Source organism: Acomys russatus, chromosome 12, assembly GCF_903995435.1.
Source record: "Acomys russatus chromosome 12, mAcoRus1.1, whole genome shotgun sequence".
NCBI classification, from domain to species: Eukaryota; Metazoa; Chordata; class Mammalia; order Rodentia; family Muridae; genus Acomys; species Acomys russatus.
In genome coordinates this window covers 35,071,840-35,089,341 of record NC_067148.1, presented here as the reverse complement: position 1 = coordinate 35,089,341, position 17,502 = coordinate 35,071,840, and the positions used below count along the sequence as shown (strand labels likewise).

The following is a 17,502-nucleotide window of genomic DNA, read 5'->3' as shown; positions in this document are numbered from 1 at the left end:
TCTAGTAGTGTCCGTCAGGTGCTACAGATAAACATATGTGAATTTTTGACGAGTTAGACAAGACTCAATTGTTTCTCTGAGATGACATTTTCAATTAATTTTGCCTAAATTTTATAGTTCTAAATTCTTCTTGATATACCATCTTCTAATATGTAAATTTGAACTAAGAAGTCATCAGGCATTTTTTTTTTTTTTTTTTTTTTAAGAAAAGCCACCTCAAAATTACAAAACGCGAACAGTTTTTCATTTACTTCTGGCTGTTAAAGAAATTAGGGAGAGGCAAAATGATTGTTCAAGGACAAGATAAAAGGCAAAGAAGTAATTACAAAGCGGTAAATGTGTGAAGTGATGGATTCACTATTTAGCCTGATTTTTAAAATTCTATATTGTTGGAGCATCAAAACATCTCTCTCATTGCACCCCATAAAGAGAGTTACAACGTGTCGACTGTGGATGCATTTTAAAAGCAATGGAATTCTCTTTCTTCAATCAGATTATTTTCTCTTAGCTAGATTTCTGAGATAAAAACAATTTATCTTTCTTGTTTTCTCTGAAGAGATTAATCACCTGTTTGTCTTTTGCTCACACGTTTAAAACTCCAACTCACCGCAAATCATGTGCTTGCATTTCTTCAGAAACATTCACAAGGGCTCTTATTGTGCCTCAATTTAATAACCCACCTGCTTCTAGCAGGTGTCAGTTCAGCATTATGTGAGTAAAAAAAATATATATAGGGTTAAAAATAATTCCTGATCCAATCTATCAGGAACACATTAGAACCTGTGTCTTAAGGACTTTGATTACCTTGTCTTAATGGTTATTTTGTTTTCCATTTTCTGGAGAACATCAGGATCTAAGAATATGAGAGAGAACGTGGCAGATAGCCCCTCATAACTTGACCCACTTACCATGTATAAACTAGGGGAGGGGAACAGGGTGAAAGGCGGAGGGAGAGAGGAACGGGAGGATACAAGTGATGGGATAACAATTGAGTTGTAATCTGAATAAATTAATTAAATAAAAAATTAAAAAAAAAAAAAAACTAGAATCGGCCCATAAAACTTTCCCTGTGGCCAGCATTGACTCTGAAAGGAATGGTGCTGCAAGGGCAAAATGTTTTCTTACCCCCGAAATGTCTATTTCATGAAAGTAGAAATGAATTGATTTTAACAACACTATCAATCCATAGTCAGAATTTATAAGGAATTTTATAGGGATGCTGATTATGGATAAACATTTTTTATTTAAAATGCTTGAGTCATAAACCCACTAGTCTTTCTCCTTGATGATCATCAATAATAAAATGCCAAGCAAAATGGGCTGTTTTGCCTATTTCTAATGGGCTAAAATCTACACTCACCTGTCTCAATAATTCTCTGCTGTGGACAGATGATCCCTTGAACTCATTTACCCTTTCCCTTAAGATGTAGTCCTTTTGCCTCCTTAGAATTGACTGAGTCAAATTTTTCTGGACAATCAAGTAATGTGGAAAATTTTATTCCCTCTGCCACTGCATCCTATGTCACCTAACATTTCCTATGTCTTTTTAAAAATGCAAATACTTTTCTTTATTAAGAAATAAACACACAATTTTTGAAGAAGGGAAATAGAATGATCTGAGGATGCCGTGTATGGCCAAATGTGAATAAGACAGTTCAAGTCAAGGCAATCATAAAACACTGAAGAGCATGTAAAGACTGTGAGCCTGGAAATAGTTTTAAAATGATTATGTAACTTTATATATTCAAAAATAGCACACTTAAGTCTGTTTTATTGGTCCAGATATGAAGGGATGGAGAAATCATGTTTGTGATTCTTCAGGCCCTTCTGAAAGCTGAACTGGGAATCTGAGCACATATTTGCATATTTACATCATAATGCCAATTTAATGCCAAAGAAACAGCATCGAGATGCATACCTGGATAGATTAGTTCTATAAGAGAGAGAAAATCATTTACATTGGGACTAAAGCTATTTGTTAGCTGAAGATTTTTAAAGTTAAACTATATCTATTGATAATTTTCAGTCCAAATTCATTATTTCTTCCTCAGAGGCAGTCTTGTGGTATTAACTAAAAGCCAGCACCACCGTTAACATAAAACTTAGCCAAATGACATGCTCTGTGCCCAGTCTTCTACAATGGAGTAAGGAGGAAAATGGAACCACTGAAGCATAGAAAACTGAAGACCTACACCTGAAATAAATGTCACAGCAACAGAATTACCTTTGAAGATTATTTCAGAATCAATAGGCATTGAAATAGTAACTTATCTGATTAACTTCAGAACCTGTGAGAAATGGCTTCTGTGGACTGTCGTGTAAGTCAGAATACTAGTTTTGATTTATACGCTGGAGATACATCACAGCTGCCACATGTTTTCCTGTAATGTATGATAACCAGTAGAACTCACACATATGTTTCTTATTTTGAACCTTAAGTAACCTAATTTTGACTGAGGAAGGAAAGTTCTGAACGCTTCTCATCCATTCTAGCCTTCTCTCTGTTGCAAACAAACCTCCTCCTTGTTCCACCAGGCAGGTAAAAGGCTGTGGATCAGCTGTGCACATAGCCACAGATACACGGATTAGCGGACAATGTAGCAACGACAAACAATAAAAAATATTGCATCCTCACCCAGCGAGGCCATTGCCTAGTACGCTAGGAACTTCTGCCTTCAGCATTGCAGAAATGGTGAACTACTTTAAGGCAAACGTTCCCAAAAGGAACAATTAATAGCTTTGAGTGAGAAAAATGTTTGAAAAAGCAAGCAAACAAACAAACAACTGAAGATCCGTTTGAACTCAAGGTAAGACCTGAGACCCAAAGATTCTAGGACATGAGAAGGCCAGGATACCGAATATCATTTACCAAAATAAGTACTGCAAATCTTCCATCTAAAATAGTTGGTGATTAGAAATTTTATAAATACAACCAGACCATGATATCTTTGTTGATACCCTCTGTGAAACATGGCAAGCCTAAAATGATACCTAAAGTACAACTTTTACAGGAAGTAGGACAGGAAAAATTTTTTTCTTCATTTTATAAGTGTAGCGCAAACTTGTAACCTTCCCTTAAAGAAAATTAATAAAAAAAATCAAAGTATAAAAAAATTTACATCTCCTGAGTAGTAACCAAAAATTTTAAAAGATAGCAAATCATGCATACAATATATTAAAAGAATCAGTTCCAAATGAGATTTCTTCATTAAATCCCTTGTGTCCGAGCTCAGAAAATTATGCAGAAGAGAAGGCAGAAATATTGTATTAGCCAAAGGGGATAGATGATACCAAAAAAACCAGTGTTCTCCCAAGAAAGCAGGACTGACACACATAGATACTCACAGAGACTGTGCTCGCATGTTTAGGGCCTGCCCAGATCCAAACTAGATGGAGTCTTATCACTGATATGGGGAAGCAGAAATAAGCTCACATCTCCATCCAAGAAGATATCTCCAATTAACAACTGCTCTCAAAGAAAAAAAGAGAAAGAGACTTTCTGTGAATATATAAACTACACTTAAGAGCAGGACCATGCCCAGCAACAGATGGCCAACACAAAACAAACCAAAAGCATTTTTGTTGGGATTTTTGTTGTTTTGTTTTGTTTGTTTTGTTTTTGCCTCCTATTGCTCTTTTTAAGCTTTTTAAAAAAATCTTACTGGTCTTGTATATTATGGTTCCCAATGTTGAGTTTTGTGTGTATCATGTGTATGTGTGTGTGTGTGTGTGTGTGTGTGTGTGTGTGTGTGTGTGTGTTGTCTCTCTGTGAACACATATTTCCCATTCTATTCCTTAGGGGTTTTTGTTTGTTTGATTAATTGATTGTTCATACTGTTTTATCTTTGTTTGTTTTGTTTTATATGGCTGCTCACTTTCTTAAGAGAAAGACAGAACAGCATAGAGTTGGAAGGACGGGGAAGTAGAGATCTGGAAGGAGATCAGAAGGGAAAACTGTGATCAAAATATATCGCTACCCTAAGTGGTCCTTTTCTCGGCATGAGTAGAGCATCTCAAAAGAATTAGCTGAGGATACGTCTTGAGTCTCTTTCAGTTTCAGAGAGTCAGGTAGTGTACTCACATGGTTCTCAATCCATGGCCCTTTATGAGAGGAAAACAGCCAGACTCAAAACATCAGGGACGTTTTTAGAATGACCCATCAAGTGTGTACATACAACAGGGGAATGGCCATGGCAATGTTATGTGTGATTTTATGTTTTTAGGGGTAGGATGTCATATGGATAACTTTTTAAAAGATAACCCTACTGTATTTTCATAGTGGATAGGCCTGGAAAGTAGATATCTGGTTTACCAAGTACATATTTTTATACTAATAATATGTTTATGTTCCTGGTGTTATTAATGGGAGTTGCTTGTGATTCTATTAAGGAACTCGGTGCTTGGGCACAGAAGATAGTGGCAACTGCATTTAGCAGGGTGTGGCATAGTTTTTGGGGGGGTTAGAAGAATGGCAGAAGGGCATTATTCATAATCTATATTTTCTTAGAATAAGTAACATGTGTCTTAAAAACAATTTACTACTTCGGATTCTTTTCATTCCCAAGATTTTCCCACAGATCAGGAAGACGAGCATTTCGGTTGAGAGAATTAATGAACTAACGTATTTGTCGCCACAAATAGCTACTGTTCCTCTTTTCTTTTCTTTTCTTTCTTGCTTTTTTTTTATTCTTTGTGAATTTCACATCATGTACCCCAATACCACTCATCTCCCCCTCCCCTCATCCCTGCCCTCCACCCTTGCAACCTCCCACACAGAGAAAAAATTTTCATGGTGGAAGCTGCAGCGTGCCACAGTGTGTCCCAGAATATGCCCCTTTGTTCACACGTCTTTACTTGCAAATGTTCATTGCAATGACACACTGATCTGGTACGAGGCTTCTATCAATCTGAAACCTCAGAGACTCCTCCTCTCTGATACCCTGTTGTTGCCATGTGTTACAGAGATACTGTAGCTTTGGATCTGATGAGGTAGATGTTCGGGTGGGCTAATCTAAACGCCTGGCTCTGGGCCTCAGAGGTGGTCAGCCTATCGTCTCTTAGCTCACTCACAATGCCCACAACCAGGGCCAGCTCCATCCTGCTGCCCAGATGAGGTGCGGGGCTTGCTCTCCTGAGGCTTACAGCTGATGAGGGGCATGGCCAGATCTCCCACTCTCATAATCCCGGCACTAGTTCTGTCTGCCGTAGACGGTGAGGGACAAGAGAGGGGAGGAGGGTGTTTCTCCGTCACCTACGACACTGCCCAAGAGGCAGGGCCAACTCTCCTGTGCTAACACCCTCCGGGCTGGTTTATCTGCTATCCCCATACTCAAGGCTAGGACCCCACCATGGTCTGAGGTGACGTCACTGGCTACTGACATCAGCTGTTCCTCACTACCCTTAAGACTCTAGTTCTGCCTCCCTTCATTTCCCCTTCTCTTCCATTTCTCCACCACTTACTTGGTCCTCTTAGTGGTATCCAGCATCTCAATGATCTCAGGAGTGGTCTCAGGAGTGCTATACCCAGCTTATGCATTATGGTGTTTGGCAGGGGTCATCTCAAGCATGGTCTGCTTCCCTAGGCCTACACGGTACCGGGCTAGCTCCTTGTTCAGGCACCATGGTGCCAATCTAGTGGTCATCTTGGGCTCACTCTTTGCCCCGCCCACCAAGTGGCCATCTATCTCAGGCTCACTCTAGCCCAGGGTCCATGGTCCCAGTTGGGACTTTTCTAGCCTCCGGCTTGCTTGCTGTCCTGGGAGCCCATCTGGGCCTGCTTGGTGCTGAACTGGTGGTTATCTCAGGCTAGTTCCCTATCTGGGACCCCAGTGCCAGATTTGTGGTAGTTTCAGCCTTGCCTTTTTTTTTTTTCAGGGAATGTTAGGTTATTAATCATTCAGATGTTCATAGCTCAGAACACTGAGTGTAGACACAGCCTCTCTTCTCTCTGCCACCCATTGATGCACATTTGGCACAGCAGCCATATCAGCGAGGCCTCTAGGGACAAGGAGCTACCATTTTCTTTTAAGGAAAAAAAATGTTACTTGGGGTATGGTCGTATACACCTCTAATTTCTGCCCTTGAGAGACCAAGGCAAGAGAACTGTGAGTTCAAGGGCCAGCCCTAACTAAACAACAAATTCTAGGCCCATTTTGACTACACAGTGAAATCTTACCTTTTTTTTTTTTTTTTTAAAGAGGGAGTTGGTGGGAAATATTTTATTTCCATTTTTCTGGGCTTTGTTTTTTTTTATAATATTAACAGTATGAAGTCGTGTAATGGCTAATTTTCATTTGCAACTTGACTGCATTCAGATTCACCTAGGGAAATCTGGCTCTGAAAGGACCTGAGAAGATTTTTCTGAGATGTTTAACTGAGAAAGGAACACTCACCCTAACCATAGACAACAGCATCCCATAATTTGGGGGGCTAAGACTGACAGAATGAAGAAAAGGGGGAAAGTCTAAGTGCCCACAGTTGACACTCTACTCTGTTTTCTGACCTACTTAGATGTGAGTAAAAAAATATTATATTCCTGTTGCATATAACAACAACAAAGCCAAAATGTCAGCATCAGAAGCAGGTCATTGTTTGCTCTGATAATGGTAACCATGTGTTTTCCCGGCCTCCAGAACTGGTTTGTGAGTGAGATGGTAAAGTTTGAGGCCACGAATTAGAGAATTCCTAGGATTCAATAGACAGAGCTCCATGCATCATGCTGATTGAAGACCAGAGTGCTAATGGAAACGTCGACAGTGAAGGCCCTCAGACAAGACCCACCCAAATGCAGGTTGCAACATGCATGAAATAAGGGCCCAGACTGAGTTAAAAGGCATCTTTAGTCACTCTTCTCTTACTGTGAAGGGATACCACAACCATGGAAACCCTTAAAAGGAAAGCATTTAATGGAGGCTTGCTTACAGTTTTGGAGGTTTAGTCCATTGTCAGCATGGCAGCGCGCAGGCAGACATGGGTCTAGAGAAGGAGCTGAGAGTTCTACATGCAGATCCATAGGCAGCAGAAAAACAGCTTCTGCCACTGGGCGCGGCTTTGGAAACCTCAAACTCATCTCCAGTGACAGGCCACACCTCCTAATCCTTCCCAAGTAGTGCCACTCGCTGATGACTAAGCGCTCATGGCCCATGGGTGCCATTCTCATTCAAAGCATCACAAAGAAGAAAGGGGAGGAACAGCCAAATAATCAACCAGAGCATTTAATTTTGACTCACAGTTTGAGGTTCATCATAGTAAGAAAGGTGTGGAAATAGGAGTGGCTTACAGTTGTGGCATCTGGACGACGATGCTGACATCTAAGTGGGTCATTAAATAGTTTCTAAGCCTAAAAAATCACCAAAAATGGTGAGTGCTTGCTTTATGATCTGCCCAGCTGTTAGTGAGCTGCCTTTACCTGAACCTACCACCATGCCTTCCCAGTGCTTTCTCGTTATGGAATTGCACCTGTTACCACGTTTCTTTACCACTGAACATAGAGAAAATGCATTTGTGTCTCACGGATGTGTTTCCTGATCTATGAAACACAGAAGTTTTTCCAAGGAAAGTTGAGAGAATTCTACATTAGAATTTAAAATTGAGGAATGAGCTCCCCAAATCAGACTATGTATAGTTTTCTGAATGAGCGACATTAGAGAAACTTTCAAGGACCCCAACCACAGTATTAAATTCATAGTAACAAATTACTCTCTCTCTCTCTCTCTCTCTCTCTCTCTCTCTCTCTCTCTCTCTCTCTCTCTCTCTCTCTCTCTCTCTCTCCCCTGCACCCCCATCCCCTTTTCTGTGCTCTTTAGGTAATTTTATATATGACTATATCCAGTAAGATTATGGATGCTAGCTCCACGAATTCATTATATGGTCATTTAGTTGAATAATTTTTAAACACAGTAGAATAAATTTGCTGGACTCAAAGAAAGATGGCAATTTGTTAAGCAATTTTATTTTCTAACATTCATAATAACCATATAAAGAAAAACACCATTCTTTTTTGTTTTCCATTGATTAAAACAAAGTAAAAAAGAATAGTGGAGTCTTGGGAAAATCAATGAGATAACGCACACAAAGCACTGCCCTGTATCCTGCACACTAGGTAGCTGTGATGGACAGTTGTGCCACATTTACAGTGTGATGAAAGCAGAATGAGCACAAAAATATGCCAACTGAATTGACTTAAGTTGAATCAGATGAAAATGTCACTAAATGATTCTTCTTGTGTTCACAGCTGCGTTTATTCATCACAGTTTTATCATAGATCTTTTCCAAAAACACATTCCATTTCCTAGACCAAACAGAAGAGTAGAGGCAGCTGCACATAACATGTAAGACTATATCACAGGATGGAAAGAAAATGATCTATGTGGCCAAGGCATTGATGGGGGCAAGATGTTGATTAGCACACAAGGCAGAGAAAGAGAATGTATCAATCAGGGTTCAAACAAAGCCTCAAATCTCAGTATGTTAATTCTCCATAAATCTTTGATGAACTCTCTGACTAAAGAACGTAATAATTGTAACTCCTCCTCCAGACATTAGAAAGCCATTGAGCTGTACTTATTGGCTACATCTTGGAAAAAGCATGATCTCTCAGTAAAGCAAGAGGGCCCACTGAAAATCCATATAACCTTGGGTACAATTTTAATCCTCCATCCTCTTGTCAGACAATTATTACTGTTTGTCTGGAATGCATGACTGAAATTCTTAAGCAAATTATTTACATGACTAAGGATTTATGAGCAGCGCAGATATTTTTGTGATTAATTGGACTAGATATTTTATAACAATGATTAAAATGCCACACAGTAGAATTGGTATGAAGGAGATTTACTGTGGCAAAGTCTCAAGGGGAGAGAGAGGGGAGGGTACCCATGACAGAGAGAAAGAGATAAAGAGAGAGACAGACAGAGGGAGAGGGAGGAGAGAGAAAGGGAGAGAAGGAGAGGAAGAGAAGAGAGGGGGGAGAGGGAGGGAGAGGGACAGGTAGAAGGAGAGGGAGAAAGAGAGAGAGAGGGAGAAGGAGAGAGAGAGAGGGGGAGAGAGAAAGGGCAGCTGGTGTTTTGTTTTGTTTAATCCAGCACACACCTGGAGGACACAGGTGATGAAAACAGAGGTTGCTAGGCCCCTAACAGGCAGCTAGTGGAACCTCTGTATGCTAAAACTTTCTGCTTATGTACTCCTCTTTTAGTTTTGCTTCGGCTTAAATGTGGCTACTGATAATAGAAACCTCTTTGGTAAATTCCATGGAAAGAGCCTGTGGTCTCTGAAGGCCAGCCTGAATTTTAGGAATTGATTCAGTAACTTGCTTTTGTTACTGCTCCATGAAAGAAATACGCTGGCAGCTGCACAGTGATTACATCTGAGGTTTGGGCATGTTCCTCATAGTTTTGTTTGATCAAGGATTCTTCCAGATCCTATGCTGAAGTTACTCATTGAGGCTATCACAGTCCTTCCAGAAATTATGACTACAGTTCCTGTTTCTGAGTAAAAACGAGGGTTGACTCAGAAGTCCAGTTCTGGTAAACCTGGGCAATTTAGCAGCTCAACCCAAACCCAGCCTGAGCCTGAAGCTCTAACAACCACAGCTAGGAGCCTGAGATCCCACTGTTTCTTTTCCTGCAAGTCAGGCTGATTTGAGAAAGAAAGGGGCAGGAGGTGAGCATTCACTTACAGAAGAAAAGCTGTGCCTAAGAAAAGTCTCCTGAGAACAGAGAGGACAGGGACAGTGACACTTCAGCACCTCCCCTCACACTACATTTCCATTCTATGAAAAAAAAATGGGATTTAAAAAAAGTTTATTACTTACTTTTTTACATATATATTATTACAAATATAAAGTAAACTACATACAGCAAGAAGAATCACAGAACAATCAGGAATTATATTCATGTTATATTCATAGTGTTTTTAATTAAAAATTTTTATACAATATATACTGATCACGCATTTCCCCTCCCCCACCTCCTCCCACATCCTTTCCACCTCTCCACATACCCAAATCCACATCCATTCTCTCTCTTTAAAAAAACAAACAAAACAAAACAACAAACAAACAACAACAACAAAAGCAAGAAACCCCACAAAACAGAACCCAACACGTGCAAGACAAAGACAAAAAAAAAATACCCATCACAAAAACTAAAGTAAAATCAATTTAAATCTAAACACGGCATTTAGATTTATTCAACAGTAAGCCAGGTAAATTCCCATTAGTCTGGTCTGAGAAGTTTGTAATTTTGTTCAAATAATTGTTGTGATCATGTATTCATGCCTACTGTTGGGGAAGAGGGAGCCGGCCCAGTAGATAAAATGTTTGCTCTGCAGGCATGAAGGCCTGAATTTGACCCCCATAAGCCACATTTTGAAAGAACAAGGAGGACAAGGAGGAGGAGGAGGAAGAATCAGAGGAGGGGGAGGAGGAAGCAGCAGCTGAGTGTGGTACCACACTGTAGTCCTCGCACTGGGGGAGAGGGAGGGAGAAGGGCAGGGGAGGGGGGAGGGGGACAGTCTGAGGGATGGACACCTGAGGCTTTACATAGGCTACTTGGTGATTTCTAGGTTGGTGACAGACACCTTCTCAAAAGAAAGGTGGACAACTTTTGATCACTGCCATCCAACACCACTTACACACACACACACACACACACACACATACACACACACACTTGTTGAAACTTACTACTTCATTAACAAGTCACAGGAGGTCTGTTCATCTCTTGCCTCCTGTTAAGAAAGAGCACAAGGAACTGTGGAGAGGCTTAGCTATGTCTACTACCTCAGGTGTGGCCATGCTATCAGGAAGGTTTGCATATATTTTAATTTACTAAATTATATATATTAAAAATGTACAGTTCTTTCACATCAATAAAAAGTGGACAATTGGAAGATTACTGTCTCTGAGAAAGATTTTAGAGACTAGGTATTAATACAGAACCATGGAAAATGTGTAATTATTTTATTCAAAACTGTTGTATGCTTATTTACTTATTTCTTTTTAATTAACCATATATTAATTCTTTGCTAATTTAACTTGATACATGCATACAACATATTTTGATCAAATTGTCCACTCCACTCTTTCTCATAACTTCTCCCAGATCCACTCCCTATACCCCTTTCATCTCTTTTTATTTTTAATATGCCACTGAGTCAAATTTGTGCTGCTCAGATACTCATGGGCCATCCATAGAGTTTGGTCTAATTACCAGGGGCCGCACCCTTAAAGAAAACTAACTCTCCCTTCTGAACCAGCAACCATCAGTTGTTGATAGCTTCTTAACTAGGGTGGGGACCTCTGACTCTTAATCTTTCTATCCTCTCTTCTATGATGGTTGTGTGGGAGAGGAGTATAAAGATACGGCATTTAGGATACTTATTCTCTGCACTCTGGCTATTTGTGAGTTTTGTTGTTGTTGGTACCTACTGTCCACTGTGCAAAGGATCCTCTCTGGTGAGATATAAGAATGTCACTAATCTATTTGTATAGAGATATAAAGTGAGCACAATTTGGTATTATTTCCATTTAGAGAACAGTAGTAATTGATGTGGGGCCCATAAGATGCCTCACCGTGTGTTCATTGCCTGCTTTACAGAAGGGAGGAGCTCTCTTGTCACTACCAACTTGAGTTCTCCATGTCCCATAACCAAAATCTGTGGTATCTTCAGCAACACGGTGTTACTATCAATGTCTCACGGACAATAGCCTGTAAAATTGTGTTGGGGGCTTCTGGACACCCCTGACTAACAACTCAAGAGAAGGCATCCAACACCTAGGGATGGGCTATTTATTTAGTAACATGTAGCTTCTGGGAAGAACATTGTCATCCTCTGAATCATGTAATTGTAAGAATGGTATCAGTGGTACCCATCAAAGTATAACTCACAGATATAAGTATATACAGATATATATGTATGTACATATATATATATATATATGTTATAAGCTTCACATGTGTACATGTGTGGAACTTATGGAATAGTAGGTTTCCATATAGCTTTACAAGCTTCTTTAGTATTAGCTATAACCCAGCTATACTAAATCTAGGCATATACTCAATGGACTCTATTTACCACAATACACAGTGTTCCTTGTTTCTCTATCCACAATAGCTAGAACATGAGATCAGCCTAGATGTCCATTGACTATGAGTGGATCACAAAAGTGTGGTAGCCCACACAATGGAATTTTATCCAGATGTAAGGAAGAATGAACATTTCAGGTAAATGGATGGAACCTGAGAACACCATACTCCATGAGGTAACCCAGACAAGCAGTGTTGCGCGTTTTCATGCATATGGATCCCATTCTGAGCCTTTAGATCTGTGCCTTTAAATCAGATCACCTGTAGAACCCAGGAAACTAGAAAGGATCATTGTGGAATGAGACAAGGGGTGGGGAGAGCAGAATACAGATGACATGAAGGGAAAAGGGGTGTCAATAACAAGACTGCTGTTTTGTAACACAAAGAAATGTAATTTTCTTAATGCTTAGCTGGAGAGCATGAGAGAAATTTCTCTAAGTATACCTCTATCTATTAATCTAATTTACATTTGAACTCAGAGTTGATTTATTTACTACAGTAAATATTGATCTGAGGGAATCAAAGCAATTCTACCAATTATTTCCAATATCCACTTAAGCAGAATAAACATATCACAAATGCATCTTTTGTTATAACTGCCCTCTGGCATTTAGTCCTTCTTCTTTGATAGAAAGTGGAGTTTTATTTATCTGTAGAATTTAATGTTCAAGATGATCTCTAAAATATCTGGAATCCCCCACCTGAAGGGAAAAGGAGCTTATTAATAAGGAAGTATGAGAGTCTGTCAGCTAATTATGTATTAAACTCATTTAAAGCTATTGTTTACTTTTCTTATTGCTATGGCCACGTGCTGGACACATACCAGAGAGAGGGAAAACTTAATCTAGTTCTTAGTTCTAGGGCAAGACTGGGACAGGGAGGAAGTAACCAAAGAAGGGCCCCTCAATTGTGACCTCTCACCTCCTCCCATCTCCATGACTAAGAGGCAGAGAGCAGGAATTTCTGGAGCTCTCCACTCTTATTCATATAAACAAAACAATTACATATCTTAAAGTGACTTTAAAATTGTTTTATTTATTTATTCATGGGGATCCCAGCCTATGGAACATAACTACTTATATTCTGGAGTGCCTCTTCCCACTTAGTTTGACTTCTGTAGAAACAATCTCACAGACACACCTTGAGGTGAGTCTCCCAGGCAATTCGAAATCCCCTCAAGTGGACAATGAAGATTAACTATCAACCACACATTTTATTGAAGTATATGAGAGCCTAAATGTTTCAAAATAAGTTACAAATACTGTAGACGGCACTTCAGTGACCTTTAGCATTTTTTGTTATGGAGTATGTTTCATTTTACTAGATGGTATTTTATTCCAATATTCCCGAAGTAAATGAATGTCTGCTGCCTTTAAGATATGGTAAAGCTCTATTCATTTTCCTTTTTTAGAAAAAAAGGCAAGAATTTTCTCCATTGCTGCTGTTGTTTGCTTGTTTTGAGAAGTCTGATTTAACTTAGCATTGGTTTGTAAAGACTTTTACAAACACTTCCTACAGGCCATCAGAGCCTTAGATTTTCTTAGTACATTTTGCCAAAAGGATGATGATTAAATTTAGCACTTGAATGACAGCAGTAGGAAGAAATGGAGAGCAGGATGTGAGTCATGACTTCTGTGCAGTATTTATTTGCTTACATTTTATTTCTTTAGGCCCTGATTGATTTATTTCAGTCAATAAAATAGTGAACTACTTGGTAAAGAGATAGTGCCTAATATTTTCCTGTAACAAATAAAAATATCTAAACCTATTCCTAGAGTTATTTTTTTTTAATTTTCTTTTATCTTGGTGGCATTGAATTATTTTATAGTAGATATTTAAGATGTCAAAAAAACAGTTTAACAATTTTAAGATAAAGAATGATAATCTTAGATTTAAATGTTCATTTTTTAAAATATATTTTATTAATTTATTCATATTACATCTCAATTGTTATCCCATCCCTTATATCCTCCTATTCCTCCCTCCTTCCCATTTTCTCCTTACTCCCTTCCCCTATGACTGTGACTGAGGGGGACCTCTTCCCCCTGTATATGCTCATAGGGTATCAAGTCTCTTCTTGGTAGCCTGCTATCCTTCCTCTGAGTGCCGCCAGGCCTCCCCATCCAGGGGACGTGGTCAAATATGGGGCACCGGAGTTTGTGTGAAAGTCAGACCCCACTCCACTCAACTGTGAAGAATGTCCTGTCCATTGGCTAGATCTGGACACTAGCCCAAGGGGCATGTCCCATGAATGTCTTCACTTATCAGGAAAGTGGGACAGAGGAGAGGACATCCTATTGGGACTCTAGGTGAGAGAAGCATGGAAGAATGGGGAAATAGAAGGATCCAGAAGATCCTAGAAACCTACAAGAAGAACATTATGACAGGCAGATCTTGGCCCGGGGTCCTGCTCAAACTATGGCACCAGCCAAGGACAATACATGCAGTAAACTTAAATGTTCATTTTACTCTCACATTTTAGCTAGAGTTCATTTGTCAGAAAGTATATGTTTGCATTATTCCAGATGAAATCTCAATTTAGACAACCTTTAATCTGCATCATATAATTCACATTCTTTTTCTTTTTTCCTGTTGCCTTAAGGTTGGAACATCCTTTACTTTAGCACATAACTGACAAAGGAATGTTCCGTATGTGTGTTTAATAGTGTACACTCCACAGCTCCCATGTCAAACTAATTTTGAAAGGGATTGCCTTACACTGTTTTCTATTGTAGACAGAAGTTAATTGAAAGGAAACAATTCTCATACTAACTACAAAATTAGATCATAGGGTTTTATAGGAAGACATTTACAATCCATAGAGTTATCTTTCCTTCTTCAGATAACTCATATTCTGCTGATCATACTTTGTACTTACTTCCAGGTCTCCCTTGAGAGCCTTGGTACCTTACTGTGACTATTGCTACCTCTTAGTAAGACAAAAAATAATTACATACTTTCATTGTATGACGTGCAATTTAGAATAGAAACATAATGTGTTGCCTTAAATATTTTATTTTTGAAATACCTTAAACTACTTTTGGGAGAGTCATTATCTGTATCTTTGCAGGGGAATAGATATTTTCCACGAAGATATCCGAAGGTTCAAGTAACAAACAATCAATTGAAAATAGTATGTTTTGTCAAATCACTTTAGGAAAGTGTATTGCAAACCTTGAGGAGAAGGTATTTGGAAATACTTGTTCCTTATGTTTTTTTTATATTTAAATTCCAAGAAGATACTTAGAAAGACAGCCTTTATCTGACAATGATTCAGCTGTCTGTTCCATCCTGTATTGTCATAGAAAGGGCTGACTCCACTGCCACTGCCCCCACACACAAAAAAACAAACAAACAAAACGCATGATCAGTCAAGAGGCTTAAGAGCTTAAGCTCTTTAGAAATCTTAGAGAAAAGAAAGGATAATAATATATTGTATTTCCACTAGGATTTTTTTTGCCGAGTGTCACAAATATTATTTCTCTTCTTTTAGTCATAGAGGAAAAGAAGGGTCTTTCCCCATAATTTCTAACTGTAAAGGGCTGCGGCTTTAGCTTAGCGAGGAGCCACAGTTTACCTTGTAAGAGACCCTGGCATTCAACCTGCAGTACTGCAGTACGAGGGAATGTGCAGAGTGACACTATTTGCTCTCTTAGAAGAATTAATTTCAAAATAATTCTGTTTGGCACAAAGCTCTGTAGTTAGAAGACTGACAGTACAGTTGAAGTTTTAAAAGCACCATAACCTTACACCATGATTTCTAAAATAAGCAAACCAGTAAGCCCTTAACTCCTATGTAAATAATGACTAGAGCGAAGTATTTAAAACCTTAACAAGGGTGTCTGAACGGAAACCAGGTTTGACAACAGACCCTGAGTCTGACAGGCATTCCCTGATCTAGGGCTGGGCCTGGGGCTCTTCCCTGGTCCCTAGCTGCCCAGACTCTTCCTGGCAGTATCTCCCCCATTCTTGTCGTCCTTATCACGTTGTAATGACCCTTTTTCAGACAAAGGTCATTAGACCCACTACTCTTCTTTCTCTATAAACCTAAGTATATTGCTATCTGTCCTAGGAAACTTCTACACACATAAGGTAATAATTCCGTTATTTACCGTAATTAACAGATAATGCCTTTATATTATGAAGGGTATTAGGAGCAGGTACAACATCTAGCAAGGGTTTTGGTGCTTTTCTTTTCAAGATGTAATTTTAGTAACTAAAACATTATTTTCCCAAGTAAGACTGTCTAGATAACACACGAGATGCTCTATTTAATGGGAGGGAAACTTTGCTTGATCACAGAGGCACTCTGAGCGACCTTGGTTACTTTGAGGTATTTCTTCGACTTCTCAAACTTACCTTTCACCGCAATAGAGAACGGAAGATAAAAATGTTAAGCTAACACTAAGTAAAGACTAAAGAAGGCGAGTGCTTCCAGAAAAGCTGTTTTTGCCAGAGGTGAATTTACATCCTCTCCATGTGTACAGTCAGCGGTGCCTCAACATTGAGGATTGTTATGACTTGGGAAGTGAGGAAGGGCATATGTTGTAGGTGTGAGTGGGTAGAGGCCAGAGACTGCTGAACATTCCCCAGTGGTCCCAACATCCCCCCCCCCCGCAGTGTTTTTAGCATGGAATGCCACAACAGCACAGCATGGTTGGGGTGACTATGAAGTAGGGGGAAAAGAGCAGCCTAGGATACAGAGCCTAAACCACAAAGTAAGCAGGGCTTGCTCCCCTGAAACAGCAAAAACAAAGACAGATTCTGCGAAACTGCGATTTCAAATGCATCTGTATGTTGTTCGTTTGCATCGAGAAATCCCTTGTAGAGTCGGGGTTCCAGAGAGCAGAGCTGAGATCCTGTAAATTCAGAGCTTCCTGGCGACAGCCATCTGTCACCTACCTCCCATTAGTTATCTAATCTCTATTCCACTTGGACCACCATGTGGAGCCTCAGTCCCTCTCTTCCAAACTTTCAGCAGTTCTCCAGCTTAAACACTCCAAGATCCTTGGGACAGCAGATCCCATCATTATGACAAATTGTTGTTCAAATTCTCGTTATTTGGGGGATTCCAAACCATTTAATTACAATGGTTAACTAGTTAAGCATTTTTACCCAATCTCAGTTTCCTGCTTAGGCATCATTTAAAAACCCAAGCTGCATCAAGTGACCCTTTTAACCAGGTCAGTGATTCGTCATCCATTCGAAAGCTCTGGAGAGTCTAAGAGAAAAGATACAATACCCCACAGCTCCCCCACAGCCATTATATAGAAAGGAGAGAGAGAAAGTGCCCCGCCCCGCCCAGGGGCCCTTTTGTGTTGCTCCTGCCAGCACAGCAGACCTCCTGCTATATAGACCCCGCTCCCAGCCCCACACACCCAACAGAACCATCCCTTCCAACTCGCCAACACCAGCC

General features: G+C 39.7%; 1 non-coding gene across 1 annotated transcript; it reads right to left on the bottom strand.

Moving 5' to 3' along the window:
• Positions 1 to 5,876: 5,876 nt before the first annotated feature.
• On the bottom strand, positions 5,877 to 6,008 carry LOC127196782 (small nucleolar RNA SNORA17). The gene has a single exon (XR_007831549.1). It is a non-coding gene; the product is annotated as a small nucleolar RNA SNORA17 (small nucleolar RNA).
• Between the last annotated feature and the right edge of the window lie 11,494 nt (positions 6,009 to 17,502).